This window comes from Schistocerca cancellata, chromosome 7 (genome assembly GCF_023864275.1).
Source record: "Schistocerca cancellata isolate TAMUIC-IGC-003103 chromosome 7, iqSchCanc2.1, whole genome shotgun sequence".
Lineage (NCBI taxonomy): Eukaryota > Metazoa > Arthropoda > Insecta > Orthoptera > Acrididae > Schistocerca > Schistocerca cancellata.
The window spans coordinates 433,151,914-433,171,590 of record NC_064632.1 but is presented as its reverse complement, the minus strand read 5'-3'; positions in this window follow the sequence as shown (position 1 = coordinate 433,171,590).

Sequence of the window (19,677 nt, the reverse complement as noted above, 5' to 3'; positions counted from 1 at the left end):
CTGCTACTCAGCATCACCGTTATATGGTGAGTATCAACTTTCCTTCTCTAATATTTTTACATTGCTTCCTGGATTTTCCATTCTTTGACTGTATTGTAAACACATATTTTGCAATATTTATTTTCTGTAACACTTATTATTTTGTAAATATATCTAAAGAAAGATGATGAGAACAATATTTATTTTCTGTAACACTTATTATTTTGTAAATATATCTAAAGAAAGATGATGAGACTTACCAAACAAAAGCGCTGGCAGGTCGATAGACACACAAACAAACACAAACATACACACAAAATTCAAGCTTTCGCAACCAATGGTTGCCTCATCAGGAAAGAGGGAAGGAGAGGGAAAGACGAAAGGATTTGGGTTTTGAGGGAGAGGGTAAGGAGTCATTCCAATCCCGGGAGCGGAAATACTTACCTTAGGGGGAAAAAAGGACAGGTATACACTCGCACACACACACATATCCATCCGCATATACACAGACACAAGCAGACATTTGTAAAGCATGTTTGTGTGTCTATCGACCTGCCAGTGCTTTTGTTTGGTAAGTCTCATCATCTTTCTTTTAGATATATTTTTCCCACGTGGAATGTTTCCCTCTATTATATTCATCTTATTATTTTGTAATATTTATTTGTCTCTCAAAACTGATTTTCTGCAATAGAACCTAAGTTACTGTTTACTGTAATATGAAATCATTTTGTTTTGCTACCATAGATTTCTGACACATTCCATATTCTGTGATGTTGTCACAACATCGATCACCAGAACAAGAATTAATTAATTAATTAATTAATTAACAGAGGCAAGATGAAGGAGATAGTGATGTCAGCAGATGGGCATCCCCACAACTCTGTATGCGAAAGGAAATGCCCCACACACAGTGGTTCCACCCCTGATCCATTACAGTCAAGATCCCACTATTCAACAAAATGTAACACCCAGAGTAGAAAACTGGGTGCAGCAGAAAGGATGTAAACTGAATCTACAAGCAATTACAACACGGTAACAGAGGGTTGAAAGAGTAGCCTGGTCAAGGAGGTAGGTTGGGAATCCTCCAGATCTAGCATACACAAGAAGACACACTGTCCCCAGCCATCCTGGCTCTGCTCCAGAGGTAGGGTAAAACCTTATAGAGAGAATGTAAATCTCTTTCTTGGGGAAAACTGAGTTTGAAAGTCTATACTTAGCATGGAGGGCTAAAAGGAGGGGTCATTCCACTAACATATGAACCACTGTCTGTAAGGTTCCACATCCACAATGTGAGGATGGCTCACTACGCAAAAGAAAGGTATGGGTTAACCTAGTATGATCATTGCAGAGACAGCTTAGGACTGTGGATTCCTTCCAGGAGAAGCAGAAGGAAGAGCATCATGCTGTGGTGTTCTTCTTGAGTGTGCAGAATTTATTAGATGGGGCAGCAGACAAACATTTGCTGTTCCGCTTCCAAGTCAGAAGAGATCTCAAGTACACTCACAAATCTCCACATGGGGTCAGCAAATTGAACAGGGAGCAAGTAAGTGCTTCTTTAGCCAAATGGTCAGCCAGTTCATTCCCCAAGATACCCATGACTTGAGGATGCAGAAAAAGACAACTGAGCAGGCAGCATGATGAAGGTCAGTGAGAAGACCACACATAGCAGAGACCAAAGGGTGGCTAGTATAGCATTGGTCAATAGCCTGGAGTCTGCACATTGAGGCAGTACATATTAAAATGCAATAAAGAGAGTCCTGTTTAATAAAATGGAAGTTCTGCAAATGGCTATCAGCTCTGATGTATTCTACATGTTGCTGGCAGTGAATTGCATTCCGTACTGGCAGGTGATGTAAAAGCATATCCTGTCTGATCCACAGTTTTAGAGCCATTGGTGTAAAAGATAGTAACACCATGGAACTCTTGAAGGACTGGATGTAACAGAGCAAAAAAAGGTCTATCAAGTGACTGATACTTTAGGATATTGGAAGAGATCATTCCTAATCCATGGCTTGGGCATCATTCAAAGAGTAGTGTGTGAGAAAACACTGGGACACAGTCCAGGGAGGGGAGATGGAAATCTTGGCAGAGGGAAGCGAGGTGTGTTCCAACTGGTAGTCCTACCCAAGGGCAGGTATCATAAGGATGACACCACACATAAGTAAAGAGAAAGGTATATGTAGAATGAGCAAGGAATTGTTGAATGACAATTGCACAGGGGGCCAAGAGTTGGTACCATCAAATCTAAAGAGGGAAGATCACCACTTCAGCAATGAGACTGTCTATGGGGTTAGTCCAAAAGGCACCAGTGACCGGATGCATGCCATGATGGTGGACTGGGTGTAAGAGTTTTAAAGTTGAAGGAGCCTGTGGCGTTTACACCACATCACACATTTATTACATTTTTGTTGCTATGCTTTAATGTGCAGTGTAGGAAGATTTTGTTACAGGAGGCTAGCAAGTAGATAGGATCACAAAGGAGACTCATTGAATAATGTGCCAGATGGTCACATAGCATAAGAATGGCTGGGTGAGCAAGAGCCATATCATACTGGAGCAGAGAGAGACAGTCAGGATTCATCTACAATGCAGGGTGCCAAGAAGCGAATCTTGTATTGTTTATACTTACTGTTTAAATAGTACTATATAGCTCCACCCATACTGGTGATGTAACTTGCACTGGGCGCTTGTTAATAATAATTTCAGTATAACTCAATTCATCATGAAATGATAATTAGAAATTATAGTTACTGTCAATGCTTATTAATGGGAAGGATGGACCAACCACAAGTGTGCCCTGAGAGGGCAGTGTCAAACTGCTAGGATAGTTCTCTACTAGTCTATGACCGGTTCCCAAGGAGGTGTCTAATATCTGTGTATAATATCTTATCTTATGTAAAGACAGAACAGTTTGTTGAAAAATTGCCTAAGATGACGTACTTGTGCAACGTTGTGTTAATCCAAGGCAGCATACTTTCACTTTTCAAGCTGGCAACATGCAAACTAGTGTGTGAAGTGCAGCTCCACATAAAGAAGAGATTAATTCTTAAAGTTGCCTCAGAAAACATATTTATGCAACCCTATGTTAATTCTAAGATCATGTGAAGCATTTTTGTGGCTTTTGCTGTGCTAGGGAACTAATGATTAACCGAGACTCATGTTGTGAATATTAAGAATAGACTGGCTCTAGAAATCATTTTACTAATTTTGTGATTAATGAAACAAAATAAAATTAGTTTGCATCCTAACAGTTTTTGATTCTTATTATGCTTAGCATTTCAACCTATCCACTTGTCATATTATTATGCCCTGTTATGGCACAAGCATTAGAGACCCCAACCAATGCAGAGTAAACCAAGCAGGACAACGGCTACAGGATATCTTTAGAAGATGTGAGGTGAGCAAGTTGCCTCCAATTGTGCTAGGGAAAGTGACCACAGACATTTCTTGCTAAAATCCACTATGCTTGTTAATCCCAACACATCTTTAGCATGGCAAGTTTCATTTACTGTGTAGGTGATGGGAGTCAAATCTGCATTTACTGTGAGACCACATTTTACCACTGACCCTAATATTTGTTATGTTGCCAAGCCATAAACATAGCAACCATAGTCCAGCCAATACAAAACCAGGTCCTGGTAAATATGGAAAAGAGTAACATGATCTGCACCCCATGATGTATGAGCAAGAAAGAAGAGAGTGTTAAGATCCTCCATGCAGCCAGTCTTCAGGTGATGAAGATGTGGCAGCCATGTCAACTTTTTATCAAAAAGGTGACCCAAGAAATGGGACTGTGCTAGAATTTACCCAGTTCTGTGTACAGTCTTCTTGGTCAGGGCGAACTGAGGTATAACAGCAGAAATGCATGACCTGTGCTTTTGTATGAGAGAATTGGAAACCATGGGAAAAGAGCCGATGCAGAGGCCCACTGAATGGAACCTTGGAGCTGGCGTGCAGCAGAGGCTACCAAGTGGGAATTGTATCAAATGCAAAAATCATTGACATACAACAGCAAGGTTGACCAGTAGCCCAACAGAGGGCACTAACCCATTAATGGCCTTGTAGGACACCATTCCTTGGACCTGTGGGGAGTTGACTGAAGTGCCAACTCTAACCCACAGTGATAAGTGGAATAAAAACTGATGAATAAAAATGAGTAGGAGGCCTCAAAAGCCGCAGTCATGGAGGGTGAGTAAAATATTATGATGCCGAGCAGTGTCATATACCTTATGCAGGTCAAAAAAGATTGCAACAAGATATCTGCATTTAGAAAAAAGACTGTTGGATTGCCATTTCTGACATAAGCAGATGACTGGTTGTGGATTGTTCCCTCCCAGAAACCACACAAGAGAGGGAAAAAAAGGCCCCAAGATTCGAGAAACCCAGCAACTGTGGGCAACTGTAGTTACCATGCTTACAGAGAATTTTTGTCAGGCTAATCAGCCAGTAACTATTAAGAAATGTTGTTTTCTTATCTGGCTTAAGAAGGATTGGAACATCTATGTTATCTCACCATTGGGAGGGGAAGGCATCTTAGACCTAAATATGGTTGAAGACCCTGAGCAGATTTTGCCTTTGGGGAACTTTCAGGTGTTAGATCATCTGACTGTGAATTGAATCAGGACCTGGGCTGTGTTATGGCCCAAGGCATGATATAGTTCCCAGTCAATAAAGGGCTCATTGTAGGATTCAGTTGGTGAGGAGTGAAATATAAGGGGATATTTTCAACTTGTTGCTTCTGTAGCAGAAAGGTAGGTGGACATGAAAAGGTTGCCAGTGCTGTTAAAAAAGTAGTTTGTAAGATGTTCTGCAAGAACCAATGAATTGGTATAAAGATCACTCTGTAGGATGAGACACAGAAGAGCTGTTGAATGTTGGCAGCCCACAAGACAATGGAGCTGGGCCCACTCCTAAGATGAAGAGCCATGTGTCCCCAGCTAGGAGACACTGTGCTCCACATTCCATCTTACTGTGTTTGGTTAAATATTGGGCCTTAGCATGAAATCACTCAAAAGTGGTAAAGTTGGTCTGCGAAGGATTTGAGTCAATGCAGGGCTCATCAGTGATCCTGAATAGCTACTATAATGTATTTAATCTACCATGACACCAGCCAACAGTGGGGGAGGTGGAGGGGGGACCTGTAGAAAGAGAAACAGCAGTTCCAGTGACATGGATGATTAGGTCTGAGATGCCTTGCACAACCTCATCAATACAACCCAATAGAGAGGTGTCAAACATAACAGCAGAGCTATACAAATGCCAGCTGGCTCTTTAATGTGCCAATTGTGGTAGTCAGCCTGTCTGGCGGTGCCAAGGAAATGACAGGATCACCAGAAAGTGGTCAATGACAAAAATGTCACCATGTAGTGACTAATGTAGTGAAGCTCCAACAATAGAGAAAGAGATCATTAGATCAATAGCTGAAAAGGTGCCATGGACAGCACTGAAGTGGGTAGGAGACACATCACTGAGTAGGTATAGATCATGGTATGTGAGAAGCTGGTCAATTGAATGCCCCCTACCAGACAAAGTGGTACTCCCTGACAGAGGGTGGTGTGTGTGCTGAAGTCCCAAAGTGGAAGAAGAGAGGGGGTGGGGGAGAGACTTGTTGGATTAATGTGGTCAGTTCATCATAAGTAAGAGACCTGCCTGGAGATGGACTAATGTTGGAAATGATAACCACTGAGGTCACCAAGGACTACCTGCATTCTGAGTCCGCCATCCGGTGGGAAGACAAATGTCCAAAACGTTAACATCTGAAACACGTGGGTGGGACATATGATTTCACAACATGTATGTACAACATGACCTTAACCTTCTTCAGGAGGACATCCCTTCAGAGTTTACAGTGAAGGCACCTGTATCTGTGCAATCATCCTTGGACCCTTTCTGTACAAGTCTGATACAATATACTCTCATCGCTAGAGATTAGTCTAGCGTTCCTCATCTGTTTAAAGTGTAAGATCTCTGTGGAAGACAATTCCTTGGACCATGTTCAAAGTTTTCTGTGGGGCAATGGTCACAGGTATATCACCTAGATGATCACATGCCTGAAGAGCTGTAGATTGGGTAGCAGACAGAGTTTTAATTAATGACGAACCATTTCATATTTTCCCCAGAGACTCAACTTCCACAATTTTTCTTCAATGTTTCTGACTAAAAAGAATAGTTTCACTGCAGTGAAAGTATCCCCATTAGTCTGACTACATACCAAGTATAGGGTGAAGTACTGCGCTCCCAGGCATCTTGCTTGTCCCACTTCCCATGGCACAGCCAGGGAGGGAAATGTCATGGAATCATATTATAATCTTTCCCACCTGAAGAGACTGCTGGAGCCTTGTGGCTGCCAGCAGAAGAAAGTTTAATTCACTTCATAGTCAATATTCCACCATAAGAAGAAGAGGAGCTCTCCACACAGGCACAGCTACAATTACATTTCCAGTAAACCATTGACCGAAGTCCCTGTACCCCATTCATGATGGGCACTTACTCCATTGCTTGCACATGCAGTTCCCACCTCGGGCACCAACAGCAGTGCAGTCCTTGCATGATCAGAGGGCTACCTTTGTGCAGATACTTGACCCCCCCCCCTCCTCCACACTGCTACAGTGCTGGGTTTTGGGCATAGTACCTTTGCAAGAAAGGAAGGGCAGAAAGAAAGAAGGCATGAGAATTTGAATACACATCACACTGGGTGGCTTTCCCAGTATGATCTGCACTTCTGTAAGATCTGGAAAAGGAATTGTGAGTCAAACCTAACAAGGAGACTGTATAGTTAAAAATGCAAAGTTGAATAATGCCACAAGGGAAGAAAATGAGCGTCCAAAATCATGAACCACACCTAAGCACAATTGGTATCAAGAAGACCATCCAACAGAAAGGCTGAAAGAGAAAAAGAATTGTAGGATAGACCTGAAGCATGGACAGGGAAGTAGCCTTTCAAGGGCTTACAACAAAGATGTGAGCCCCCTGTGAGGTCATTAAATTTTCTGAGAAATAATCTTTGTTAAAAATTAAATACAAAAATATGAATAGTTGTACATATAGATTGGATCTGTTGATATTTCCTTGGTGTGTGTGTGGGGGGGATATGTGGTGTTCCACATCACTTCAGTCTGGGTGAGGTGGAAGATCTGCATGGCATTCATGTAAATGTCGGACAATATGCCTCTGCATAATGGGATGGACATGATAGTGAGGTCACACTGAGAGCAAAATATCTGTTTGGACACAGTTACACAAGATTCATCAATGAAACTGCTGCTCTAGAAGAGTACTGGTGTTGTAACAACAATGTAACAGGTTTTGTATGAAATTGAAGATGATTTGGAGTTGTCTGCAGTTACATTACATTTATCATTTTCCATGGATCCCTTGGAGAGGAGTCTCTGGGATGTGGAAAGAGTCAAAGATTTTTTTTCCACTCAGGTACATGGATATTGTACAATTCTAATGCAGACAGAGTTATGAACTATACCAACAGGAAGTTCTTTAATTCATTCTGAAACCGATCTTTATCACTTACAAGACCTTTGATATGCTCTGGTAAGTTATTGAATATATGAGTACCCATGTATTTGATTCCTTTTTGTACTAATGTTAAGCTCTTATAGTCCTTATACAGATTGTTTTTGGCTCTGGTATTATAATCATGTCTTGCACTATTTTGTGTAAAAAGAGACATGTTGGAAATGACAAAGGACATCAATGAGTATATGTACTGAGAAGTAGTAGCTAGAATACCAAGTTTCTTAAAGAGGTCTTTGCATGATGATCTAGGACTGACAACAGATATAATTCTAAGGACTTGTTCCTGAATTTTGAAAATATTCTCTATTGTGAGAGGAGTTTCCCCAAAAGATGATTCCATAACTCATTAGAGAATGGAAGTATGTTGAATAAACTAACTTCTTCATTTTTAAATTACCTATTTGTGCTATCATGTGTACTGAAAATGTAGCTGAACTAAGGCATTTAATTAAGTCTAGATTGTGAGTTTTCCAATTTAGGTTGTGGTCAATTTGTAGCTCTTAAAATTTTACACTGTCTACAGCTTTAATTTCACTGTTTGAATACATTATACTCATATTCTTTGTGAAATACTAAACTGTGCTGGGTCTTGTCAAAATTCTGTGACAATCCATTTGCTGTCTACAGCTTTAATTTCACTGTCTGAATACATTATACTTATATTCTTTGTGAAATACTAAACTGTGCTGGGTCTTGTCAAAATTCTGTGACAATCCATTTGCTGTGAACCACCCATTGATACGTACAAATATTTCATTAGCTGATAGCTCAGTGAGATCACAGGTACTGTTTTTTATACCAATACTTGCATCATCTGCAAATAAGACAAAATTTACATTTTGTGACACTGCATATGGAAGATAATTAATATATAACAACAAGGGACCTAAAATAGAGCCCTGGGGCACCCTTTGTCTGATGGTTTCATATTTTGAATGACTATTGTTATGTGGTAAGCCTGATACAGACATACACCGTTTTCTATTAAAAAGATAGGGCGAGAACCATGAGCCTGCTACTCCTGTTGTCCCATAATATTTTAACTTTTGTATAAGGATGTCATGCTTAACACAATCAAAAGCTTCAGCCAGATCACAGAATATTCCACATGGTAATAACTTTTGATTTATTGATTTTAAGATACCATCTGTAAAAATGAATATAGCTTGATCAGTTGACAATCCTTTCTGAAATCCAAACTGATGGTGAATGAGAATATTTTTCTGTGGAAAGTGTTTAAAAATTCTATTGTACATAACCCTTTCAAACACTTTTGAAAATATTGCCAATAATGAAATGGGACGTAAGTTTTCCACTGATGATTTGTCTCCTTTTTTGTGTAATGGTTTGACAATAGTGTTGTGACAGTGCCACGAGATTTAAAAGTGCCGCTACGTCAGTACGCAAACATGGCGATAGAGGCGCTCCGCAGCTCGGCTGAGCGCGGGAGCGCCACCTGGCTATGAACGGCGCCGGCCGCATGTCACGGCACGGTTGTTGAGTGACAGCTACGGAGTTGGTAGCATGAAACCCACTATTGTTTCTACGTTTGTGTATCCACGCAGTTTATTAGTACTTTAAAGGTTATAACACTTTTTGGCGACGAGGTCGGATATTTTTTTTCCAGCGTTGGAGTATTGCGCGTTTGTGTCTGGGCAGACATGGAACAGCTTATGCAAGCGCTCATTGAACAACAAACACAGCTGACGGCTGCTATTCAGGCGTTGTCGACGTCGCTTACTCATCGTCTGTCGTCCTCTTCTCCGCCTCCGTTCCCTCCTTACGACGAGGCCGCTGAGGACTGGGAGGATTATGAGAAGCATTTGCGGCAACACTTCTTGGCTTTCGGTGTTGTCGACGCCCCGATGTGTAAGTCGTTATTTCTATCTTGGATTTCCCCACGGATCTATCAGCTGCTATCTCAGTTAGCCCCTCTGCGGGAACCTGCCTCTCTGTCCTTCCAAGAAATGTGTGACTTATTGTCTAACTATTACCGAAAAAACACCCACGTCGTTGCCGCCCGTGTGGCGTTCTACCGGTGTCGTAAACAGCCCCATCAATCTTACCGGGTTTGGGTGGCGGAACTACACGGTCTGAGTAGGAAATGTCAGTTTGTCACGGACACTCATCATGAGTCTTATGCTGATTCAATGGTTAGGGATGCTATTCTACGGCTTGCTCCTGATAAAGAAGTTTGGCAACGTGCCCTACAACTGCCAAACCCGTCGTTGTCGGAAGTTCTAAGCATCGCCCAATCCTTTGAAGTGTCTCACACTGCTGGCGCGCAAATAGACGCGTGGTGTGATGTGGGCGCTGTACAGTCAACTTTCGACACGGACAATTTGCCTGTTTCCCAGGAGGACGATGATGTTGCGGCGGTTCACTCGCATAAACAACGTCGCATTGGGCCGCAACGCTCGCAGCGAAAACAGCAACCACAGAAACAGGTTCGTTCCGCCCTTCCTTCTTGTCCACGTTGTTTCGTACAGCATGACAGGGCCGCGTGCCCAAAACGTTGGGCCCCGTGTAATTCATGTAGGAAAAAAGGCCACATTGCTTCTGTGTGTCAGTCCCCTCACGTTCCTGTCGCCGATGACGAGGCATCGGACATGGATGTTAACTGTGTGCTTTCTCAAACAAATAAGTTGTTTGTTACTGTTCGTGTTCTGGATAAAGACATTCGCATGCAAGTGGACACTGGCTCTGCAGTAACTCTCATTAATTCTCGCACGTATTTGGAGTTGGGCTCCCCTCCCTTGTCTCCAGTTACGCGAAATCTGAGAACTTACAATAAACAGAAAATTCCTATCGTTGGCCAGTTTGATGCTTCCACTGCTTACAAGTCTGTTGTTCGGCCCCTCACGTTTTATGTGGTGGATCATGCGGGCACTGAAAATCTGTTCGGTTATGATGCTTTCCAGTTGTTTGGGTTCTCCATTGATGATGATGTGCACCTCATATCTGAGGATATTCCGTATCAACAGCTGGATGGATTGTGTTCTGAATTCTCGTCCATGTTCTCTGCTGGTCTGGGTCGTGCCAAGGATTTTGAAGCCCACATTACTCTTAAACCTACAGCTCGCCCTAAGTTTTTCCAGGCACGCCCTATTCCGATGGTGCTGCGTGCACCTGTCAAGGCTGAGATAGACAGGTTAACAGCTTCAGGGATTCTCCTTCCTGTTACCTCCAGCAAATGGGCATCGCCCATCGTGGTGGTTTCTAAACCCAACGGGAGTCTGCGATTGTGTGGCGATTTTAAAGCCACTGTCAACGCTCAGAGCCTCATTGACACTTATCCTCTTCCCCGTCCTGAGGAGTTATTTACCAAGCTCGCTGGGGGCCAGTTCTTTTCCAAACTTGACTTATCGGAGGCGTACCATCAGTTGCCATTGGATGCGTCTTCCAAGGAATTTCTCGTCATCAACACTCCTTGTGGGTTGTATCAGTACCAGCGGTTACCATTTGGTGTCGCTAGCGCGCCGGCCATTTTTCAGCGGTTTTTGGAACAGCTCACGGCTTCCGTTCCTGGCTGCATCAACTACCTGGATGACATTGTTGTCACGGGGGCCTCCACTGAGGAGCACCTTCGCAATTTGCGTTCATTATTTCGGGTTCTGCATTCGGCTGGGTTGAAGTGCAATCTGGACAAGTCACAGTTCTTCCAACCCTCCATTGTGTATCTTGGTTTCCACCTGTCCCGTGAAGGTATACGTCCTCTACGTCAGCACGTTGCGGCCATCACCTCTCTCCCCCGGCCGTCTATGGTCAAAGAACTTCAGGCGTTTCTAGGCAAGATTGCTTACTATCACAAATTCATTCCATCCGCGGTGGCGGTGGCTCATCCTCTGCATCAGCTGTTACGCAAAAACGTTCCTTTCTGTTGGTCCGACGAGTGTGAGCAGGCTTTTGTTCGCCTGAAGGCTCATTTGCAGTCGGCGCCTTGTCTTGCCACCTTCCGTCCGGGTCAGCACTTGGTTCTGGCGACTGACGCGTCACAGTATGGCCTAGGGGCTGTTCTCGCCCATCGGTATGAGGATGGGTCGGAACGACCCATCGCCTATGCTTCAAAGACCCTCAACGATGCCCAACGGCATCAAATCAAAAGGAGGCGCTCGCTATCATTTATGCGTTAAAAAAGTTCAGCGCTTTTTTGTATGGTTCTAAGTTTCACCTCATCACCGACCACAAGCTGCTGGTCTCTCTGTTCAGCCCTTCGGCGTCGCTTCCGGATAAGGCGGCTCACCGCCTGCAACGTTGGGCCTTATACTTGTCTCGTTTTCACTATGAGATTCACTATCGCCCCATGGCCCAGCACGCCAACGCTGATGCGTTGTCGCGTTTGCCGATGGGCCCCGACCCGGTTTTTGATCGAGATGAGCTGCTCTGTTTCCACATTGATGAGGAAGAACGTCGTGCGGTTGAGGGTTTTCCGCTTACAGGTTCGCAGGTCGCGTCGGCTACTGCGCGGGACCCGGTCCTGCGTCGGGTGATCGGTTTTGTTCAACAGGGTTGGCCGGACAGGACCAAGGGCCGGGCATCGGATCCCCTTCGCAACTACCATGCCTTGCGCCTTTGTCTGTTCGTGAGGGTGTTGTTCTTTTGGCCACGGATGGCGCATCTCCACGGGTCGTGGTGCCAGCTTCTCTTCGCAAAGATGTTCTCAAACTATTGCATGAGGGCCATTGGGGGATCTCTCGGACTAAGTCCCTGGCCCGCCAGCATGTTTATTGGCCCGGTATCGATTCGGACATCTCCCATATGGTCGCTGCGTGTGGTCAGTGTGCTCAACAACTGGCTGCACCCCGTGCAATGCCCTCAACGTGGCCTGATCCGGCGCAGCCATGGGAACGGGTGCACGCTGACTTTGCCGGCCCCTTCCTCGTCGCTTATTGGCTCCTGTTGATTGACGCCTTCTCGAAGTTTCCGTTTGTGGTTCGATGTCCGTCGCCCACCACTGCGGCGACAACGCTGGCTTTGTCCAAAATTTTTGCGCTAGAAGGTCTTCCCTCCACGATCGTCACGGACAACGGCCCTCAGTTCTCTTCGCAGACCTTCCGTGATTTTTGTACTGGACAAGGGATTCATCATGTTACAGCACCGCCTTTCCATCCCCAATCGAATGGGGAGGTCGAGCGCCTTGTCCGCACTTTCAAAAGCCAGATGAAAAAATTCCTTACTGATTTTTCTACCGATGACGCTCTGTTGCAATTTCTGAGTTCTTATCGCTTCACGCCTCTGGGTGATCGCAGCCCCGCTGAACTCTTGCATGGCCGCCAACCGCGCACTCTACTGCACCTGCTTCACCCTGTCAGGCCTAGTCCTGTGTCCCCTAGTGCGGTAAAATACTCGATAGGTGCCGACGTGTGGGCACGAGGGTATGGATCTCGCACTAAATGGATTCCAGGGGTGGTCAAGGCTCTTCGCGGCCGCCGGCTTTGTGAAATACGTACGGACGACGGCACGGTTGTTCGTCATTACGACCAGATGCGCCCACGAGTGGTGGCCACGCCGGTGCCACCGCCCCTTCTTTCACCTCCACCAGCCCGAGAAGCCAGTCCTGTCGCTGCTGCCGGTCTCCCGTGCGTGTCGCTGCAGCTGCCGTCGCTGCCTCTTCCTAGTACGCCGGAACCGGTGCCAGTCGCGACGCCACCTTCTCTGGGACCCATCTCGCTGGAGCACACCCCCAGGTCCACGACACCTATGGATGCTGCTCCGGAGTTTTCACCCATCATCTCGTCCAGGAGGCGCGTTCCACGCACAAGCTTCCGTCCTGGACATTTTCGACCATATTCTCGTGTTTCTCCGCGGGATCTTCTCGGCGTCTCCCAAGAGGCCATGGATGTCTCCGCCTTGTCCGTGTCTCCAAGGAAGTGAGTGTCTTTTTTTTTTTCAAGGGGGGAAAAGTGTTGTGACAGTGCCACGAGATTTAAAAGTGCTGCTACGTCAGTACGCAAACATGGCGATAGAGGCGCTCCGCAGCTAGGCTGAGCGCGGGAGCGCCACCTGGCTATGAACGGCGCCGGCCGCATGTCACGGCACGGTTGTTGAGTGACAGCTACGGAGTTGGTAGCATGAAACCCACTATTGTTTCTACGTTTGTGTATCCACGCAGTTTATTAGTACTTTAAAGGTTATAACAAATAGCATATTTAAGCCTATCTGGAAAAGTACCACTATGGAGGGATTCATAACATAAGTAACTCTGTATGTCACAAACTTACCAGTTTGTACATACAAACAGATCATTACACATAATTAACCATGAAGAAATCTTATTTAAGAAAGATGTTGTGTGGTACTGGTGAAGAAGGATGGCCAGAAAGCTACACATTGCAGTGATGATGATGTTTGGTTTGTGGGGCGCTCAACTGCGTGGTTATCAGTGCCCGTACAATTACCCAATCTTTGCTCAGTCCAATTTCGCCACTTTCCGGGATGATGATGAAATGATGAGGACAACACAAACACCCAGTCATCTCGAGGCAGGTGAAAATCCCTGACCCCGCCGGGAATCGAACCCGGGACCCCGTGCTCGGGAAGCGAGAACGCTACCGCGAGACCACGGGCGGCGGACACACATTGCAGTGATGTGATCCAAATGAAATCTAAGAATGTACTTAATGAAAGCCTGATGACATCACAAACTATTCAGATACAGCCTACACAAGGAAAAAAAATCTACTCAGGCTAAAACACCACAAGCTCTATTCAGAGAGATTAATGCAGACCATTACTTAGTGCCACATAGTGACTTACTTGCTTACGAAGATAAATACACCATAATGAGCTTACGAACAGGTTTCAAAACAAGACTTTAATTTGAAAAAGATTTCCATGGGCAGAAAAACTCTGGTCACAATGTATTGGTTATAAACTGCAGATTAACACAGAACAAATTGCAAAAAGATAGAAAATTAATGAGACCGGACCTCAATAAATTTGAAGAACCAGGGGTTTTCAAGAGTTTCGATGGTAACACTGGGCAGAGCCTGATGAAAGAGTAGAAAGGAAAACAATAGAATACAAATGGGTAGCTTTCAGAGGCTCAAGTGAGCAAAAATACAAGAACCTATAGAAATACTTGGTTATCACAGGAGATATTGAATTGTATCACAGGAAAATTCAGTCGAGTGTACTAATAAATTACAGGGGAAATATTCTAAAGGGAGCTTAAACATTGAAAAGGACAAAGAAAATACTGTTGTCAAGAGTGTGTCATCACAAATGATCAGCTTGTCATGAGTTTTGTCATGCTCTTCAATAATCTTAACCAGTAATAAGAGCAGCTCTCACTGTGCATCAGAAGTTACTGGTAAGACATGAAGCTGTTTCTTTGTTAGCTATGTGGAGGAACTGGAAACCAATACTATGTCTGCTTTCTCACCTTAAATTCTTGAAATATTTCACTGTTTCAAAACTTGTCCAATCAGTTAACAGTTCCCTACAGACTGTGATGGAAATAACTTTTATTTTTCCTAGAGTCTGTTCAAGATAGATGTGTATGTATTTACTTGTAGAATAAGAGTGAATTACACACATTAGTTGCTGGGTAAAACATATTAAAAAGGAGATACAATTTTAAGACAAAATTAATATACCTTCATTCTGTTAGATATGGATAACTTTCCTATTTTATTCACAGATATTGTTTCTATGAGAAAAGTAGCATTGAGCTGACTGACTACACTGAATACCACCATGACATTAGAAGAGGACATGCAAAACACATGTTGATGATTCCTAACAAAAAAATGAAACTGCCATCTGGTAATTACTGAAGGCTTGTTTTCTGTGAAATAACTGTAAATAAACACAATAATGTGGAGAAAATGATGAGAGTGTACTCTTCAGTTAAGAGAAAATATGATTTCTGTTCTTAACTTAAAAAACCAGGTATATATGAAAACTGAGAACAAGCAAACACCCTTCAAAGTGTTTACTCAGGTGACGGAAATACATATAGAACATGAATGTACTGACCCTCTACACCTGTTGCAATGTATTTGGAAGGCACTATGAGTAAACATGAAAAATCAACTCTATTGTATTTGTATTTCTTTAATGGTCCTGTAAATCGTGTTTAGGTACATATTTTGCACAAATGATGTAGGACAAGTTAGGATGGTACAGTATATACATTATACACATCGTTATTTTGAAAAGATTAATAATTAAAAATTATTCAGTACATGTTGAATAATGATGACAAAATTAATGTAATGAAATAAAATGATAGATTGGTTAAGAATATTTGAGCAGTTACACTATACTTTTCTGGTACTCTAAAAACTCGGAAACAGAATAGAAGCAGTGGTCAAGCAAGTACTCTTTCAGTTTCACTTAAAAATTTTGTAAATTTTGCATCTGTTTCAAATAGGATGGCATGTGATTGTTCAGCATTATGCTAGTATGGTATACTCCTCTCTTACAAATGTTTGTACTTCCTGTATCAACATGAAAATAATGCTTCTGCCTAGTATCATGAAGGTGGAAATCATAGTTATACTTGAAGATATTTCCATCTTTTAAAATACTTTCTTTTGTGAAATTTAGTATTTGATACATACATAAAAAAGGAAGAGAAAGTATATTGAGATTTTTAAATATTGGACTACAGGAGTCTCTGTACCTAGCATGGTTTATTATTCTAACAATCTTTTTCTGTAGCCTATGTTTTGTTTGTACCTATGGAGTTCCCCCAAACGATAATGCCATACATCAGCAGTGACTGAATACTGCCATGGTACAATGTAATCACTGATGCACGGCTTGTATTTTGTGAGAAGATTCTTGCTGCATACGTGTGTTTAACTTTTTATTTACATGATTAAGATGTGTCTCCCATATTAGGTTTTCCGGAATATATATACCTAAAAATTTTGTGTCACTCACAAATGAGACAGTTTTTCCTTCAATTTTAAAAATCGGTCTTGCAGGATGTTGTTTCTGTGAGCTGTGGAAATTGAATGTCACTGTTTTTTCGTTATTTATTATTATCTTGTTTGTTCTGAATAATAGTGTTAAATTTTGTATTACATCTGTAGCTATTTTTGCAGGCTTTCCTCATTACATGATTTGATTAGGATATTTGTGTCATCTGCAGAAAGTACTGTTGTCCCTTTAGTTATTTTTTCTGACAAATCATTAACATAAAGAATGAAAAGAATTGGCCCAAGGACTGACCCTTGAGGAATTCCATATGTAATGTTTTGTGCATTACTGTAAAAATTACAATTTTTCTGTGTTTTTATGTCTTTGTATTTTATTTGAGTGATCTGTTGACGGTCATGTAGGTAGGAATGTAGGCCTCGTATTCCATAATTAACTAGTTTCTGCAACAGAGTATTATGATCAATTACATCAAAGGCTTTACTAAGATCAAGAAATATGCCACACATATGTTGCTTATTAGCTACTGCAGTTAGGATTTCATTGAAGTAGGTATAAATAGCTGACTGTGTTGATCTGCCAGTTCTGAATCTGAGTTGCGCATCACTTATTATGTTTTCTTTATTTAGAAAGGCTGTCAGTCTTCTAAGAAATAGTTTTTCAAGAATTTTGCCAAAGCCTGACAATACTGATACAGGTCTATAGTTTGCAGCTTCATGTTTGTCCCCTTTCTTGTACAGTGGTGTCACTTTTGCCATTTTCATATTTTTCGGGAATATACCATTCATGAATGATGAATTGAAAATATCCGTTAATGGTTCTATGATAGATGTTACACTTACTTTGATGATAATATCTGGTATTTCATCAGTACCTGCTGAATACTTATTGGGTAACTTTTTATAATGACAGATAATTCCTCAGGTGTTGTAGGAGACATAAACAGTGTTCTTCTAATAATTGTTGTATCTGACTGGAGTGTATAGCTGGCTGGTTGTGAGTTGTAATGTTTGGTAATCAGGTGGTGTGCTATGTTAGAAAAGTATTTATTAAATTTATTAGCCCCTAGTGTGGGGTTGATTATTTTATTGTTGTTTTCATGGAGTTCGATATTTTGTGGGGTGATGATGTAGTACCTGCTTCCCTTTTTATGATACTCCAGGTTGCTTTAGTCTTATTCCTGGAATTTTTTATTTGTTTGTCATTTTCCATTTTCCTTCCTTTTGTTATAACTTGTCTAAGTATTTGTTGATATTGTTTAAAGTAGTCGATAAATACAGGATTTGCAGTTTGTTTTGAGTATTCATATAAGTTCCTTTTATTCTGGCATGATATTTTTATTCCTGTTGTGAACCATTTATTTGGTTTGTGTACAGAATTTATAAGTGACGTTTGTTTAGGAAAGGCTATTTCAAGAAAAAATGTTTGTATGTGGCCATAAATTTATGAAACTTGTCATCTATGTTGTTTGAAGTGTAAACATCAGTCCAGATTTCTCTTCTCAAGAGAGAACAAAAGTAATCTATGTTTTCATTATTAAACTTTCTGACAATAGCTCTAGTTTTCTGGGCTTTTGTGATTCCTGGAATAGTGATTGTTAGTATTTGGGCATTGTGATCACTAAAACCAGTGTTTGCAGTCTGTGTGTTGCAGATATATTCTCTTTGTTAACAAACACCTGACCTATGGTTGTTGCAGAAGTAGTGGTTAAACGAGTTGGGTTAGTTATAGTTGGTTTTAGGTTAAAGGACTTCAGTAAATCTTTGATTTCATCTTTCAATTTACTGGGTTTGGAGAAATCAACATTGAAATCTCCACATATGATTTTTTTAAGGGTATTGAAATGCTCTAACAGCTCTTCCATATGATAATAAAAAACTTTTTTTATCACCATCTAGTGACCTAATACAAAGATGATTACAGAATTTCTAGTTGGCAGTTCTACCATTGAGAGTTCCATGTCTCTTTCTTTAGATAAGCTGTCAAATTTGGTTATGTTAGTGAAGTCTATATCTTCTTGAGCATATATGCAGTTACCACCATCCCTGAGCACTTCTCTACAAAATTGAAGTTTCTTTTGTTATGTCTGTAAGAAAGACCTAGGCTGATTAATGATTTGTAAGTATAATACAAACTTTCTAGGTTAACATTTATAATCATGACTTCACATTAAGATATATTTAGTTTTATTTCCATGAATAACCCACACCAGTACTATTTGTTTTCTTGTTATTATAAAGTGCAAATGAGTATTGCATTTCACTCCCAGGTACCCCCTTCCTAAACAAAACCTGACACCATGGGTCTAGTCTGTTTCTTCCATTACTTTGATATAGTTTTCCTTTCCAGAGTGAAAAGGACAACATTCAAATCTGGAGCCCTTGAAGAGTTTCTCTTAAGAAATGTCATTGTTGATTACATTTTTCGTAGTACAGAATCATTTTGTAGGCCTAGAAAAATAGGCATCAGAACTAAAACTGTCAAAATCTGAAAACAAATGAGATGGAGTTGGGGGGAGGGGGGGTCACCGCCACCTGTAAATCAGCCTCTGCTTATGCAAAGCAGTAGGACAGACCTCAAGATCGCACTAATGGACAGCATGATAGGGCAATAACAGTCAAAATTCATGCATTGATCCATAATTAGTCAGCTGCACTAATTTATTACAACACACTGTTTATTAAAAGGTGGAATCAAATATAAACTGGAATTTTTGTTTTATAAGCCTTCTTGTAAATGGAGAGTGACAAAATCTCTGCCCATTGTTGCTTTTCTTTCTGGTGACTGTCCTACACAGCAAGCGGTACTGTTATTTGCTGCAAAATGCACTCAACTTCTGTCACGCACTGTATGGTGGCTTGTGGAGTATGGATGTAAATGTACATGTTTTTCACAAGAGAGGGTGTAAAACTGTCTGAAAAGACTTGACAACACCCTGAGAAAGACAACTGTACACATGTCACTAAGTTTTTATGAGGCTGAGAAACAGTTGAGAATGGAGCTCACCAACACCACTTGAAGGACGAGCATGACTCAGGAGAATGTTTCAATTTTTAGCCGGCTTATTGAAGACTCTTACCAAATGACAGCTGCTGAAATTGCTACTCAAGTTGGTAAACTATGGTATTGTTCAGGTAATCATTACCGACAACCTTGTGTTTCAGAAAGTGTCGGCAGGGTGGTTGCCAACACTCAACCCCATGCAGCTGCCCGAACTCAACAAAAAATTCCAAAATTTTTCTGAACAGCAGTGGAACATCCTCCCTACTGTTTGGACTT